This window comes from Corvus brachyrhynchos, unplaced genomic scaffold, assembly GCF_000691975.1.
Source record: "Corvus brachyrhynchos isolate BGI_N302 unplaced genomic scaffold, ASM69197v1 scaffold14, whole genome shotgun sequence".
NCBI lineage: Eukaryota > Metazoa > Chordata > Aves > Passeriformes > Corvidae > Corvus > Corvus brachyrhynchos.
In genome coordinates, this window is record NW_008239110.1 from 3033934 (window position 1) to 3051163 (window position 17230).

The 17230-nt window shown below is 38.8% G+C and overlaps 1 long non-coding RNA gene across 1 annotated transcript; it reads left to right on the plus strand.

Annotated features, from left to right (window-relative positions):
• Positions 1-1472: 1472 nt before the first annotated feature.
• LOC108448021 lies at positions 1473-16457 on the plus strand. Its single transcript, XR_001863795.1, has 5 exons — positions 1473-1573; positions 6210-6213; positions 11619-11623; positions 12549-12557; positions 16447-16457. It is a non-coding gene; the product is annotated as an uncharacterized LOC108448021 (long non-coding RNA).
• The last annotated feature ends 773 nt before the right edge of the window (positions 16458-17230 follow it).

Consider the following 17230-nt stretch of genomic DNA (forward strand, 5'->3'; position numbering starts at 1 on the left):
CTTTTGAAAATTCTTCGTCCGAAAGTGATAGTAATAGAGGTTTGCTTTGCCTAAAAATTTACAAAGATCTCCCACAGACATTTAGAGTAAAATAATTTTATAATGGAAGCTGCCATAACAGAAATGTTTCAACCACTTCTGTGTTATAAGAATAAAAATAGAAATAATTTTCAGGTATAAGACTAAACCAAGGCAAAACCTAAAAGCATAGGTGTGTAGGGGACACAGATGGCTCTAAAATCTTATACTTGTTTCCTGCTGGAAGAGAAATTCCTTACGTCTTTGATTTTAGTCAGCAGCAGAACTGTAGGAAGGAACCACTACCATAAAATTGGCAAGCTTTTTCTCAGCTGTATAACAAAGAGTACAAGGGATGTTCCACACCTGTAATTTTCAGTCATAGTGATTTTACTCATATAGTATTTAATTGTTTTGTCTTCCAGAAAAAAAGAGTTTTCAAATGTACTTAGTTAAGGCTGCTATCCAGGCTTGTATAATAAATCCTTCAAATTTTCTGCACTGACCCAGGTCAGTGGTTTGCTCTTTGAAGCTGAAGTTGTCTTCAGTGCAAGCGTTCAAAAGAATTGTTCATATAGAAATGTCTGTTTTAGAGAAGGCAGGATGCACTGTTACTAGATTTATGCTTTATTGCAATACAGATCTATCCAAAGGTATGCCACTAATTTTTAAGCACAATGGAGGAGAAGGTCTAGCAGATCCTGGAATTTCGTCAAGGGAACTTTTTTCCCTTAACACTAACTTCGATTTGGCATTGATTTAATCTAGACCACAGTTTAAATGCATTTGAATAATAAAAGAATGCTGCTGTATCTCTGTATGATGCACTTTTTTAACTGGGTGAATAAGAAACCATTCAGAAAAAAAGTCACAATTTGTGGCAGGATACTTCAAGGAATTATGATCCTCAGTTTACCTCCCTTTTCTCTGGCAAGTAGAAGCAGGCATGTGCACGTCTGATGCTCCATGGGTCTCAGCCTGACAATGAGGTGAAGTTAATGAACACTGGGAAGTGTGGCAACAGACAAGTGAACACAGGTCAGTTTTTGCTGATTCTGAGGGGGCTGAGTGAAAAAAGCCTCTGGCAGAGGAGTAGTAGATACCACCCTGGAGTATCTTATTTAATTACCCTGTCTCATCACGCGGCACTTGACAGGTTTGAGCAACTTTAGCTGCAAAAGAAAATATCTAAAAATCACAATAAATAAACTGTCAGTTATGAGGAGCAGCTGAGGTCACTTGGTCTGTTCAGCTGAAAGAAGAGACTGATGGGAGACATCACAGCAGCCTCAGCTTGCTCAGGAGGGGAAGCGGAGGGGCAGGCTCTCATCTCTCCTCAGATGACAGTGATAGAACCTGTGGGAATGGTCTGAAGCTGTGTCAGGGGAGGTTTAGGTTGGACATTAGGAAAAGGTTCTCCATCCAGAGGGTGGTTGGGCACTGGAACAGGCTCCCCAGGGCAGTGGTCACAGCACCAAGCCTGGCAGAGTTCAAGAAGCATTTGGACAATGCTCTCAGGCGCATGCTGTGACCCTTGGGGATGGTTCTCTGCAGGGTCAGGAACTGACTCTGTTGGCCCTGGGGGCAGGACTCAGGCTCTGAAAATACTCCTCTGTAACTTTGCAAATATAAGCTGGAAGAAAACAATTTAAACATATGCCACATCATAAGTAAAGATTTGCTTCCTTTTTTAAAAATTTTTTTTGTTTTTTATTAAAGTTACAGTTACAAGGATTTGAAAAAAAATTGGCAGATGCTATTCAGTCAGGTCCTCAGTGCAAAACTCAACACTAGTTGAGGTCTTGACATCAAACCTCTTCCTTTTAATATATTTACAATACTTCAAACTTTATTTTCTTTCATTTTTCCTTTAGAAATGCTGGTGTGTTCTGCAGAATAATTTTTCAAAAAATTAGTTATTCCAGGAGAACTGATCATGATTAAGTAGTGTTGAGATCTACCACTTGTCACTAATTACTTGCAGCACTACTTCGTTGAAGCTAAGGGGCATTATGAATGTCATAAAACTGAGCCAAGCAACACAGTGTCAAGATTTCTGCATCTTAATTAAAATTTATTTGATCACCATGGAAACTCCCCATCACACAGCAATACCAGACAAGGTGAGATTTCATTATGAGCATTCTTAAAAAAAGTGAAAGTGCCAACTAATGCCATTTCTACTCTAGAAGACATTCTTAGAGAAACTATTTCTTTGCCAAAAATATTTACTCGTGTGCCTCCCTACTCACACTGAACAGGGAAGACAGGAATTGGAATTTATTTATTTGAGATTAATCAAAACTCCCTCAAAGGGAATGTCCTATCATCAAGTTACAGACTTTGGGTGCGACTGGGCGTGAGGAGCTAAAATGAAGCTTCAGAAATATGTAAAGTCAAAGGCAAAGAGAAAAGGACCACAAACACCAAATCTGATGGATTCAGAACAGCTTAGGCCTGATGTATTTCTGAATCCGTTTAATACAAAATACACCAACAGTCCCAGAAACAGATGCTAGGATCTAAAGATAAAGACCAATTGCCAAAATCTGGAATCGGATAAATCCAAATGATTGACTTGGTATACATTTTTTGTACTGAAGGTGACTATTGATTGGATAGTCTAGAGAGGCAGTATATTTTCTGTCTCTTGATATCTGCATATTAATGCCTTTTACCTTTCGGAAAAATGCTTTAGCTGAGTATAGCTTACATTTTGTAAAGCAGAAGCTACAGGTGTAAAGAGAAGTAATTTAACCTCACTTCCCCCAGTCTAGCAGCCCATTCTTGTTCTAAAGTTTAGGAATCCAACATCTTCTCTGTGTTCTCCTCACAGGAATATAGTTCCAGTACAGTTTCTGTACTGAAAAACCACTAAACTCATGTAATACAGATGATTAATAATAGTATAAACTCATTGCAAAAGTCATACATAGTAGCTTTGTACACTCATAAAATTGTTCTGAAGCAAGTCTCTCCTCTCTGACAGCATAATATTTAGTGATGTGGTATGCTGTGCCCGGTATAACACTGACATCTCATTGAGCGTGACTCCAGAGACTGGGAGTTTAGATTTACCCTTGACATGGCTCAGAGCACTGGGAAAATAAAAACATTTTCCTCAGATTCACAGTAATATTTTGTATACCACTTTATATATACAGATTGTACACTTGTGAAGATGCCACTGCAGTGCAGATGTCAAATTCAGGTTTTGAGTGCTGAACAATGATAAATTTAAATTGAGCCAGTTCAGTAGACCAAACTTAGCTAAAGAAGTGGCAGTAGCAATAAACCTTTGGAAGCAGGATACCTTTTCTCAATAGTCAGTCTGGTCTTGGATATCTAAATCCTGCAACCCTTACTCAGGTCATTGATGAAGGTGGTGTGGGCTATTAATAGAGCAGTTGATTACCAAGATATTGGCTGAGAAAACAACCTCTGGAAAACTGCTCCACATGTTCTATGGTCTTGGCAGTCCACACATGGCAGGTGCCTCCTTTCCCTTCTCCTCATCTGTTGGAAGTCCAGCTCTAAACTCTGAGAGCCAATGTTTGGCCTGCCTCCATCCCTGGTCACACTTCTGCATCCCCTGCTCTCAGAGCCTATTTTGCTTGCTTGAACAACCCAAGTCTTCCAAAAAGAAGACTGTCAGATATCTTGAAAACTCTTTTATAAACCCACCCTCTCTTTCTCACCTTAACGGTCACATCCTGACATTTTTGGCTGTTTTGGACTACAGTAGAATTGCTTGAACAAATTAAGACCCGTCTTTCCTACATGAGCTTTGGGGTCAGTCTGCACACCATTGGTGTGTCTGTCAAGAGTGTGGTCTTGATAGCAAAGCTCCTTAATAGACCTGTGGCTTATACAGAAAAACTGACTCATTTTCCAGTACAGCTAAAAGTCACTCCAAACAGCATAACCCAGGAAGGTTAGGGTTAGGGTTAGTGCTGCAAATCATGTCCAGTTGGGGTTTTGTCCTCTTAGTGGTATCAGTAGGCCAGCTAGTCAAGCTGTGCAGTGGTGTCCTGGGCAGTCGTGTAATCCCTGGTTGAGGGTGTCATAATTCTTTACTCTTAAAAGGATGAGGTTAATCTGCCCTTGCAAACCTGGCCATGCTTTGAATGTTTTTACCTCATTCTTTATAGCCCCTCATGGAATTTTTCTGAAATAAACCAAAAAATTTGTCGGGGTTGAATAGCCAGGATGCAGGACCAATTTTCCTGGGTTCAAATTGGACAAATTTTCTTTGTTTCAGATCTGCAGTTTTACAGGCAGAGGATGCCCTGGCCATTTATCATCAAATGTCAAGTTGAAATACTCATGTCTAACTGACTTATGACAATCCTGTGTTTGGCTATAAATTTCAGGAAACTCACAAAGCTTGACAGCAAATGGACAACACAAAAAATGGATATGGCAGAAAATGGACATGGCAGAATGGGACAGTTAAAAAGAACAAGTGCTTAACAACCTACACTTCCAGGTGGTGGCCTTTGCCAGGGCATGCAGACAGCCGAAGGGAGCCCCAAACCTGACCAGTTGTTTAGGGACTGGCCATTAAATGGGATGAAATGTAGCAATGTAAGATCCAGGTTCAGCTGCAAGACAGGTGTCCCTTGTATCTTAAGATGCACAGGGCAGTCTGATTGAGATTATTGTATATACTGCATATCCCACTGTCAAAAAATACTTTTTTACTTTTAAATATCTTACAGGTTTGCCCCAACAATCAGCTCAAATCTTAATGTTCATTTCAAACAGTCATTGAAGTAATTTTACAAGTCTTTTCCAATATTTATTTTCCCATATTTTTTTTTGGAACACTGAGGTAAGTCTTATGATCATCCACAGGGCATATTAGCTCGTATTTGTTCCATCTGTCACTGAACACAGTTTGCTTTTCATAAGGTCTGAATCAGCAGTAGGATTTCTTTTCACTTCACCATCTCACACTTTTCAACTGGTTGCATATATTAGCACAAATTATATTTCTGGAGCGTCTTTCTCTGGGTAACTTCCTTATCTCATAAATCTGTAATGCTGCACCTCATTTGCCCTGTGGTACAAACAGCTCAGCTCCCTTCGCAGAAGTCTGGGTGTGGTTCCTGACCAGCACCTCTTGCTGAAGGAGAGAACCCTGCAGTACCTGTGGGCCCTGAAGCAAGTAGAGCAGTGCCACTGAAACCATAGGTGTAGCAATAAGCATATGCATTGCTGTGATCATGCAATGGGGAGGAGGCAAAAACAAGAAGTGTCTTTCACAGGCTCAGTGTGCTTAATATCAGACCCCGAGAAAATGTGGACTGATTTTCAGGTGAGCTGTGGCATTGAAACTACTGCTTAGCATGTGATTTAGTATTTTCTCATTAATCATGTATCCTTAGTCTATGCACAGCTAGCTCTTATTCTGGGGGTAGGTCCTGAACCACAGCAGAGTGTCTTAGAGATCATAATAAATAACAATACATACTAGTGTAAAATATCAGCTCTTAAAACCAAGTTATTTCTAAATTAAAGAACCAATTAAAATGTACCTGTGTATTTCTAGGTGTCCAGGTGAAAAAGACTGACATATGCCCTCTCTTCTGTCACCCTTACATGCACCTAACTTCATCCAAACTTGTAATAACATACAAAAGATTTTAAATGTTCTTCCTTAATTTACATTAAAATTATATTAAAAAGAATTATTTTATGCTATTCAGTACAGAAGCCTTGTATCGTGTAAATTCTTCAAAACTTTTTGGTCTTTTTTATATGAATGGAAAAATAAATTTCACTAAGTGACATGAGATGCTATGAGATCTGCTTTCTCAGGCTATATTCCAACCCCAGCCTTCAAGGATCAAATAATTCAAAAGATAGGAAGTCAAATTTTTTTGTTAACTGTATTTTTTCAGGAGCCACAATTTGCTTCAGTTGGATCACCATAATGACTGTGATCACAACTGTGTAACTGGTATAAATCATCAACTGTATTCTATTCTGTTTTGATTTTAATGTCATCAAGAGAGCATCTGAATGCTAATAGTGCAATAAATGGCATAGTATTTAGTACACATGGGTAGTCTATATATGTTCTACTCATAGATTGACTTATTAGGTGTGATTCAACTAATGAAATGCTGCATTTGTGGTGGACGTGTCTAATCTGAATGGACCCCTTAGACTAAACTCAATGAAAGAACAGTAAATGGGTAGGATCCATCTCATTCTAATACAGATTTCTACAGTAAGTCTTGGCATGAATTGTGCCAGACATTGATTTACCCCTCCTTAGCCTTCAAAAGTTAGCAGAAGGATGACAAAACCTTCTTGTCCATTTCACCACAAATCTAATATAGGATGTTAAATGACATGTTGGTGAGGTGTGAAATAACAAATGATGGTATGATTCAAAATACAGTGCAGCTTCCCTAGGATCAAACAATTATTTCCTAGGGTTACTGACTTTGAGTAGTAGTTTGAATAGGCCTTTTAATGTAAATAGGATCATTTGCACCATATAGCATGAATTGACTTATGGCCAGGTATATCAGCTTACTCACAAAATATTGTTGTGCTGCAGTTGAGAATAAGCTACATAATTGCATTCATTTGTTTACTCACCCTTTTTATTGGGGATGGCATCCTGTTTTAAGTCTTCTGTGTAGTGGTCACAAGCTAAGGATGGCTCTCCCATAAATCCAGGCAAATCTTAGCTATTGAAACACAAATTCAGGTCCCCTTGGAGGAAATTAAGTGTTTAAATAGTATTTAAACATGAAATAGAAAAGTCAGACTCCCTTTCTCAATCACTTGAGCCCATTCCAAGAGATCTTGAAGACTGTAATTGTACAGGGGTTTTTCAGTGACTTACTGGGTGCTCATCACCGGACTGCTCATTATTGTTGCTTGCAGCTTGCATTCACAGTGAATTTCATTAAAATTTGTTTCTTTTCCAAGAAACAGATGGTATTTTTCAACACAAAATAATTACTAAAATTTTGGAACCTGTTCTGGTAAAATGGAGCAGTTCTATGAGCTACAGGAACTTTTCCCTTTATTGTAGTTTTGAGCTGACTCATTGAAAATGCTCAACTTTTTGAAATGTTTTCATTCATGTTAATCTTTTGGGAGAAAAGGGGTGATAACTTGGACAAGGGGTATGTGCATGTGCACTGTGAATTTTGCCCACAGGAAGGATCCTCCACTGAAAAGGTGAATGCTCAGAAACTTGTAACAGCAATCTCCCTTATGATGCACTAACTGGGGGCTAAACTCATGACATCTGAACCTGTAAAGGATTTCCAAAAATATATTTTGCTGCTTTTCTCTTTATGTAAATGAGGCTCTGAAAAGTGGCTAGTTGTCTTACTAAAGGTGAATTAAATGTGCTTCCACAGTAATTTATTTTAAAAACTTGTATTTCAGAATTCACTAATGAAATAGTGGAATTTAGAGAAAGGATTACTAGGACATTTCTGTTTGTGCTTTGTGCTGAAGGTCGTTGGGCAAATACACAAAGCTATTCTGTGCTGTAAAAATACAGTGAAAAGGAGGAGCTCCTGCTAGAATAGAAAAGTCATATGAATTTCCCCCAATATGTTCCATCAGAGACCTTTTTAAAGTGATCCAGAGGGCCAAAAGGCATAGTAAATATGTCTGAAGAGTCAGTGCTGCTACAGCTTGGCACCCACATTAGTCCAGTTGTCTCTGTTTGTAGTAAAAGTCAAAGTAAAGGCAAACTCTGGTGAATATGGTGGTTGCAAGGAAATGCAGCAAATGCCAAGCAGTGTGTATGTAAAAAAAATCTGATTACAACTCAGTAATTTTTTTTCTGCCCAAAAATGAATGGAAAAACTGCAAGATTAAATGTTTCACTGATGTAGCTGTCAAATTATTAATGTTAGGCCTTGAAATCGAAAACCTTTCAGGTTTCTTGTACAAGATATTATTGGAAAAAAGTAAATTAATTTCTCTTTCTGCTTGCACAGCTCTACTGTATCTCTTTTTCTATAGTTAAATTGCTATTTTACATCCACACAAATTAGGAGTAGAGCACAGTGCTGACAAAAGCCAGACCTTGCTCTCCTCTCAATTTTCTTTATGCCACTAATACTTACTAAATTTTTAGACTCTATATATAAGCTTTAGAGAAAATGGCTTATATCCCAAGAATGCAACTGTTAGTTCTCTCTCCAGATAAAAGCAAGGATTTAATGAGATTTAATTTATTTTTTCTTTTTAAATTTTTTTTTGGTGAGATTTTACCCCAATTAATTTGAATAGAGCAGATTATGAGACTATCCAAGCTACTTTTGTTCTCTTTTGCTTCTGGCTTAATGATGTCAGCAGTTAAAAACACCACTAATGAAAAAAAAAATGGAAAAAAAACCTATCCTCAAGTTTAAATGAACACATTTGTTATTAATTATTTTATTTCTGTATTTTCTCTTTTCCTTAGTGAAAATGCTTTCAAGAACACCATGCTCTGATTCTTCTAATACTGAAGAAATGCATTTTCCCACTTTGTCTTACCTGCTCCCTCCTGTCCTTTGCTGTGATTTCTGAATCACGGACATGGAGAGGAAAATAAATGTTGGGAGCTGAAGCTAGAAAGGAGATGGATAAACAGAACGGGAAGGTGTTTCTTGCTTCTCTCTTCCCAGAGCCCAGGGAAAGATGCCAGTCCCCAGGTCCTTCCTTGCCAAGAGCTGGCACTGCTGCCCACTGCCATATTCCCAGCCCAAAACCACTTCACCACCCCTCCGTGTCTGGAGGAAGCCCTGGGAAGGATTGCCTGCCTGGAACATCTAATATTGCTGATCATGTTCTCCTTTCTCTACACCACATGTGCATTGCTTTTAATTTCTTGCCAATGGGCTCTATTTCAAAATTATCTTTTTCTGAGGTGTTTGTACATGAAGGAATTGGGAAATCCAGGCTCACAGGCATGGCTTCTATTTTGAGCCTACATCTTAAGTCACACAAATGACTTAAAATCTTGTGAGGATGCATCTTTGATCAAATTTCATCTGTATCCAACTCATTTGCTGAACTGATGGGTGCGGGTTTGTGTCCTGGCTGTTCTCTCTTAGCACGAGGCTGCAAAGCTGGCCAAAGCCCACATCTCAAACCATGCAAGAGACAAAGAAGTGCATCATATCACAAAACCAAGACAAAGTTTCATTGTCTTCAAGGAGTGATTTCCCAAATAGTGAGAGAGAGAACTCTGGTATTCTCTTTTCTCTACAAGAGACCAGAAGATAGTCCTGCCAAAATATTCAAACATATTCCTAAATCCAGACCAACTGGATAGGCAGAAGCAGGTGCATAAGTATGTAACAGAATAAGAGCTGCAAGTACAGTGTATTTAGAGTAGATAAAACAGAAGAAATTTTAACTTTTGTCTTAAACAACATATTAAAAATTCTTTTACTAAGGCTTTTACTATATTTTACTTTTCAGTCCAAATGACCTAAACAAGAATGTTAGCTTTTATATCCTCCCGTTATATAGAAAATTGTACAAAAAAGGCATATTGATGAAGTTTGAAGTCTAAGCTAGGACAGAACCTATTGGCCCTAAGAGTTTGTGTGGTTCTCTTGTCACCTTCAGAGGTGTTTCTTTTCAATTTTTATGGTAAAACGCCCAATTAAGAAATATGTTTTATTATCTCACATAGAACCAGTCAGAGAGAAAAAGTTATTATTTTTTATTGAGCACCAGGAACAGGCCTAGGTCATTGTTAGCAGCATGGTAGAGGTTTAGCAGTAAGAAGTCACTCTGCATAAGGACAAAACTGGAGGTTCTTTCAGTATCAGGGATCTTCTCTAGTGATACCTACAGGTCTTGGTGATTAATTGCAATAACTTAATGGTGAAATGATTTCTCATTACTATTGGATCAACACTACATTGCACATAGTTTAGCTGAATTACTGGACAGTAAACACACTTCTCGCTCTACATAATACACTTAGCTGTGTGGAAAGTTCCCCCACAAATATCCACGTGCAAATGTGTTGTATGCACAAACAGGAAACCACCACATTAGTGAGATTCAAGTTGATTTGGATGGTGCTATTCTCCTTTAAAGAGCCACTCGGGCGACAAATTTCTTTCAAGGCAAGAGGAAGCTGACAGAGAGCACAAGGAACAGGAGGCACCACAGCTCTACAGAATCATGGCCATGACAGGGTATCCTGGTCAAATACAAATGTGGGTATAAACTCAACCCTTTGCAATCCAGCCCCAGGAAATATTTCTGAAGGCAAGAATAGCCCTCCTATTGTATTTCTCTGCAAGATCACCTCTGAAGTGCTAATTATGTCTGCAACTATTTCCAAACACTTACCTGCTACAAACTGTGCAGAGATATCTCCTCTCTCTTTTCTACCTTTGTACATACATTTAAATTGACTATACCCTGTGAATTCACCTCCAGATGGTACTGGCATTTGGACAGAAGGTTTGGGCCCCAGTATGGCAAGTCACATAGTTGCATGCTACACTGATTTCTGTGAGACTATCTACATGCTTAAAATTCAAGAAGTCTGTTAAATGCTTTTTCTGGATAGGGAATGCTGCATATATCATACCATTACCAACTCTTAAGCTATCCAGTTTCACTCTGGCATCCAGTTTGCTCATGCATGCAGTGTTTTAGAGTGGATGGTGGGATTAAATAGTCATCACAATTTATGTAGCAGGTGATACAATATTAAACCCCAAAGTTTTGACATTAAATTTTCTGGAAGATGTTTCTGGTCCACAGTGCCCTGTAGTACAGTCAGGGCTGGCTTTCTGATGGTTTGGAAACTTTCAGCTAGAATATTCTGATTTAATGGCTGAATATTTGCACCCTCAACATATTGTCGCAGGTTCAAATACAATAAAAGCTTGAAATGCTTAACTGGGTGGTAGTTACAGCACAATGTTACAATCCTGATCAGAAACACCGCATTTTAAACAAGGGAAAAAAAGAAAAGAAAGAGAAATCTGTAAAGTCACAGTTCTAATTCAGAAACAAATGTGACACATTCCACAAACTGGAACAGTGAGCTGACAAACATACTTAGCACAGCCATATCTTGGTAATACTTGATAAGCCACCTTGTGTGCAAACTGTTAATTAAATAATTTATTTTAAATGACAAGGCCTGTAGGTCAAGATCAGACTTCTAATTGACAAATTTGTACAGCTGGGAAAAGCAGAAAAACTTTTCAGATCTGAACAAACCCTTACAGATTGAAATCTTACCATTTTGCAGCTATCCTACAGAGTTTAATTAAGATATTTCTTTCACTCATAAAGTTTATCTTGAGTATTCCCCATGGCTCCTATGGTTACAATAACACCAACACAAATGCTTTGTGATGTATTTTCTGTGTAAAACTTTGGCTTTGAACTATGAATGGTGATTTCAGACTCCTTGATCGCCTTTTTCTGTGTTTGCCAGACCCTCTAGGACTAGCACATTTCATGTGATGGCAGGATAAGACAGCAGTGCCTCAGTTCTCAGTTTGGGAATGTGTGGCACAGACTTCTTCCACTGAAAGACATTTTCCTCTTCCCTGTGTCATGAATCCTGCAGTAGGCTGGCAGACCAGGGAGTGTTATCACTAAGTGTGACCTCCACAGTGCTGCAAATAAGTAAATAAAAGGCCCATTTGGGTGGATGAACAAGAGGGAAGCTCACTGCAAGTGTGAGGAGGTGTAATCTAAACTTTTCAGATTAATCAGGTCTCTGAATAACAAGAAAACTGTAGTCATAAAATCTCTGGTCCTAGTGAAATAGTATCTTCACCCCAAAAAAATGAAAAATGAAGTCCTGAGATAAGAGAAAGTGGTCTGAGAGCATGATGTGGATAAACGCACAGTGTGATGAAGACCAAAAATGCAAACAACTCTCAAGAACATTAGTTTTTCAATAGAATTTTCTTTCACCAATTTTCTGTATTAGCTGACAAGATCCTAATAGTGTTGTTGGATTACATCCTACTATTAGAAACCTTGCAGATTACGTGTTGACAAGTAGACATTCTTCTACCCCTCTAGAAATGAGGGAGAGTACATCGTGGGCAAGCACCAAGTTCCTCTCGGCGTTTGTAGTGAGACCAGTGCTGAGCTCTTTCAGGATGGAGCACCCTTCTTGGGGCTGTCCCAAAAACAGGGATTTTGAGAAAAGAGGAGCAAAGACATATCCCTGACACATACAGGTCTTTTCAAAACTTAGATTTAATAATTTCCAATGACACACACTGTGAATTCTCTTCTTTGTTTACAAGATTATGTTCAAATGTTTATTCAAAAGTAATTTTCTTCCACAAGGGCTTTTCATGTCTCTCCCTTGACTTTAATTGCTCAGAAGTGAGTGCCAGATGAGACAGCTGTAGTTAGGATGAAAATCAATAGTACCCTTTTCTGAGTTATCAGTAACTAAGCCTCTTTTGCTGTCATTAACGTACAGTTTCCATGACTTCACACACAGTGTCAGATCCCAAATGCCCTCCACAGTCATTTTATCGTCTTACTATCAGAGGACTACAGTCTTTCAAAACTGACTTTTGTCTCCATCCTTTTGGAGACAACCTATGTACAAATCATCACAAAAAAGACAATGCCACAGTAGAAAGGAATTCTTTTGCAGATTCCCTATTCTAGGAGCTCTAACCTTGGAAACAGTGGTGCAGATCCTTCTCTTTCATCAGCTTGACACTGCTGTGATTCCAGCAAAAAAGCCAGCAATAAACTTCTGAGTTTCATGAAGGAAGTGAAATCAATTGTAATAATTGGTTGCAATTATTGCAACCAATAAAATCTACACATAGATAGTGCATTTTTTTTGTTGGAAGAAGAATCTCCTTTCAAAAACTTGACTTGAGGGTGTATTTAGTGATGTTGAAATTCTGTCCTACCATCTCGTCTTCCACATTTGTGCTCTGCCAGACATCCTTCTGGAAGCAGGATGTACAGAAAGGGATTAACGCTGCTGCTGGTGTAGCTGAGGCAGATGTAATAGCTCATGTAGAAGGTCAGGGTTGGCTGAGAAGCTAGAAGATTCATGAGCTGGATCACATGGAAGGGGGCAGTGCTTATCACAAACACACAGATAGAGCAAGCACCATCCTAGTAAGCCTCATAACTCTTTGCCTGGGGATACTGGTGGTGTAACTGCAAAACAAGGAAGAATCCTTAGTGTGGAAAATCAACGTGAGAAGATGATGGCATGGACTGAATACAGTCATGAACAGCAGTTATTTGAGACCAAGCAGTGCAAGCAAAGGACAGCCCTCATGAGCTTCACTTTTCTGTTGTTTGCACATTATTGTTTTTTCTGCTATGATCCTATGCCACACACTAAGGAGCTGCTGGGTATTGTTTACAGGTATTTGATGAAATACTGACAATTATTTTCATAAAAAATGCTTGCTCTTTTTCAACATGAGAGCTATATTGCTTTGCATCCCTTTTCACCTATGACTTTTTTTTTTGCTATCAACTGGTACAGAGATATCCAATTAAGACATGATTCTTATGAGCTTAAAGGAGGCTTAGAGCAAAGAAGTATATGATCCTTCTGCCTGAGGAACTGAAAACCACACTCAAGTGGAAATCAACTTCCTTTCCATAGAAAATTACTATGAGACAAAATCCAAAGCATGTTGTCCTGGAAATAAAACAGACTGGCCAGGAGCTGTTCTCACTGAAACTGGGAAATTGTGTTTTGCCTGTTTCAAGCGCCAATTTTCTTTTATTTCCTAGACTTTCTGAGACTGTGAACAGTGGCTAGGGATTCATGTGAGGCTTGGAGTCTCCTTCTCACAAGGGAGGAAATCCAAACTGGAGGCACCTGATCTGCAGCTCTCTGGAGCACCACAGCTGATACTAGTCTTGGCAGCCACATTCTCCCAGGGCTTTCTAAATTCTGAACTGAGAACTTGGAGTCATAAGATGAGCAGCTGTCCTCCTGCAGCCAGAAGGGCAGGGTTGAGTTGTACCTTTTTGTTGTCCTGAATGGTGTACTCCAGGCATAACTGTCTTCAGAGTGTTTCCTTCTGAATGGTTTCTCTTGGCTCCCTCCCTTGAATCCTATCAGTAGCCTGTTTCCTTGGAGCCTAATGCAGTGTCTGGAGGACTGAAAGCTACATGATGCAGTGCCTAAATATTGTTTTAGGACTGTCACTTTTGCCCTATTACATATAAAACCTTTACAGTCCGTGCAGAGTATGAGAGAAGCACGAATAATACTTTACCTTCCTGCTTTCTTGTTTTGCTGATACATCTCCCACATGGAACATAAAATTAAAATATAGCAAACAAGTGTCAGTGGTAAAGGAAAAAAGAAAGTTGTTATGATAAGATAAAGTGTATACCTGTAAAACAAAAGAACAAACAAGTTCATTATACAAAGACCATCTCATAAAGGTAAAAATATATGAATGACATTTTTCCTAAAGTGGTCTCTGATTGGTGATCCTTGTTTAGAGATACGTGGTAATAGCAGGTACCTAGAACTGCAAGTACTTCTAAGAATTGCAGTCTACATTCAGCATTTCTAGGAATACGGTTGAGTACAAGATAGCTACAAATTATACCTCTCAGTTCTCCAAATTCTCTATGTATGTGCTTTTTCCAGCACTTGTACAATTAGTGAAGATTCTTGCAAGCATTTATGCAGGACATAGTCTGCTTTGTCCCCTGATATTTCTCTAGTCTGATAGTAGATCAGTGATAATCACCTTCTCAGAACAGGTTTTCAACCATTATTTCATTGTGAGTGTAGTCTAATTGACACCATCTTTCCTAGTTGGTTTGCTGGAATTTTGTATAATTCAAGTTATTTTGTTTCTATTTATTCTTTGTCAAGTGACTTCCATCAAAGAAGGAAATTAAATTGATTTGTTATAGTTTGTTCCTGAAAAATAGACACAGGGTTTCTCTTACCACCCTCAGATCTTTGAGCTGAAAGCAGAATATTAAATGCAACAATTCACAAGTAAGAGATGTTAAAAGAGGATATTCTTTCTTTCTATTTTTTCAGGAGTGATAGGGTACATAGAAAGTCCCCTGCATTTGGTGAACCTTCATTTCCAGATGAGATCAGACTACCTATTAACATGATCACTAATTCACACTTTAATTTTTTGGGAAGAATAATGTTGAATCATCTTAGAATAAATTAACAAAACAAAGAGATAAGTTCCTTCCTTTTTCTGTCCATCCTTTGCACATACAGAATCTGGCATGCTGGGACCAGCCATGGCCCTGGTGTAGTGCTTGCTAACCCATGACGCCTGGCCGAAAGGTACTGGCTGTGACAGAAGCTGAAAATGTTTATTGTCCTGGGCCTTGGTACTGCTCTGTGGCTGTCATACTCACTGAGCTCTGTAATGTGGTTGAAAGGAGCTGCAGCACTGCCCTGTGATGGCTTTGAGGTGATATAACCACATGAGGCAAACAGAAACCATCAGCAGCTGACCTCACGCTAGTGCTGCACAGGCAGCTGCTGCAGATACTGCTCTTGTCAGCAGAAAACCCTTGGCAGAAGGGTGATTCTCATCACTCTGCTGCCAGCTTATGGATGTGATCAGTTACTGTTTCTCTCCAAAAATGTGATGTGAGGTCTATTGCTAAAGTTCTAGCCCTGCTAATGGCATCTGTATCAATTGCCACCAGCTTATGGTTCTGCCTTGGCTCCACTCCCACCAACTTGCTCCCTATGAAAAGGAGAGGTGGAAGAACCCAGCCTGTGGCAGTAGGAACTGGTAGGTGTGTGAGGAATGGTATCACTGAAGAGAAATGGGGCAGATGAAACTCAAGGAGATAACTCGGTTTTGAATGCCAACACTTCACACAAAAGAAGGAGGGAGGAGGATCTGGGGCATTTTTAAGGGTAGAAAACTAAGGCTGGTTTCTAAAAAACATATCAAAAATTTCATTCTGTTCTCTTCAATTGTATTACACAGGTCTTTTTATGTGCAAAATTCTGGAAGATGTTTACGCAGTGAAACAGCTCTCTTGTGGGAGTTAGATTGACTCAGTTCCTTTCAAAGGACTGAAAACATTGAGTCTTAGGCACAGAAATATTTTGAAACTGTAATTCTCTGAAATTAACTGAAAATGAGTGACTTACTAGCTGCTATGAGAAATACAAATTACTAGGAATTTAAACAATATTTAGAAATAATGTTCTTGATGATTGACTATTAGCAACTTCTCTACCGAATTCTATTATGTAGGCTTCATTGTGTTTAAATATTAAGAGTACTTAAGACCCAAAAAAGTTGAAAGGATAAAACTAAGAAATATTAAATACTGGTGAAATTATCACTGAACTTTCAAAATCTGTCACTCCTTTCCTGTGTTGCTGTATCTGTACAAACACATAACCATACTTGCACATTTTCTACAATGTTAATATCTGATACCAGTGAGATGATCCTTGTCTGTAGGTGCCAGCAACGTGTTGCTTGCAAGACCTTGGGATGTTGCTCAATGTCCTGTCCTTGCTTTTCACAGATCAGGCTCAGCAGCCTGTCAGAACAGGATGCCTGCAGAATCTCAGCTGCTTATTGTCGTTGCCCTTGGGCCAATGATGATCAGGAGTCATTGCATAAGATGAAGAAAGATTGATATTTCATGTGATAATAAATTATTTTCAGTCTTGCCTGAATATGAGTATGAAACAGAATTTTTTTCATTATTCAAGCTTTGCAACAATCAAGTTCTTTCACTAAATGAGGTCAAAGTAATGACCATCAATTCTAGAATCAGCAAAAGGCTCCTCTGGCATATGATATCTTAAAAAGCTGTCTGATTTCACGCAGTTATTCTCACTCTTCATAATGGTGACAGAAGGAATAGAAATCCTCTACATTTGTCATGGTAGAGCTACTTTGTACCACTCTTGGTACAGCGAGCTCTCTTGTTTCACTGGCTGCTTCTTGGAAATAGCTTCTGACACCGATACTGCTTATAGGATCTGTGTAATTGAGAGTAATTTACAAGCTTCTCAGGTTCTTAAATTGTGATTGTTCCTCCTTTACACAAAACTTCACCTCTTAGTCTCCATGTAAGCACAGTGTAAGCAAGCTTTGAGTTAATTTTCATATGTTTAAGTGGTGCAAGCAACAACATCTCTCTGCAAAGAAAGGGGATGATACTACAACTGTTTTTAGAATTGTTAACAGAACTGCTTCCAAAGAATGAATGCAGGAAA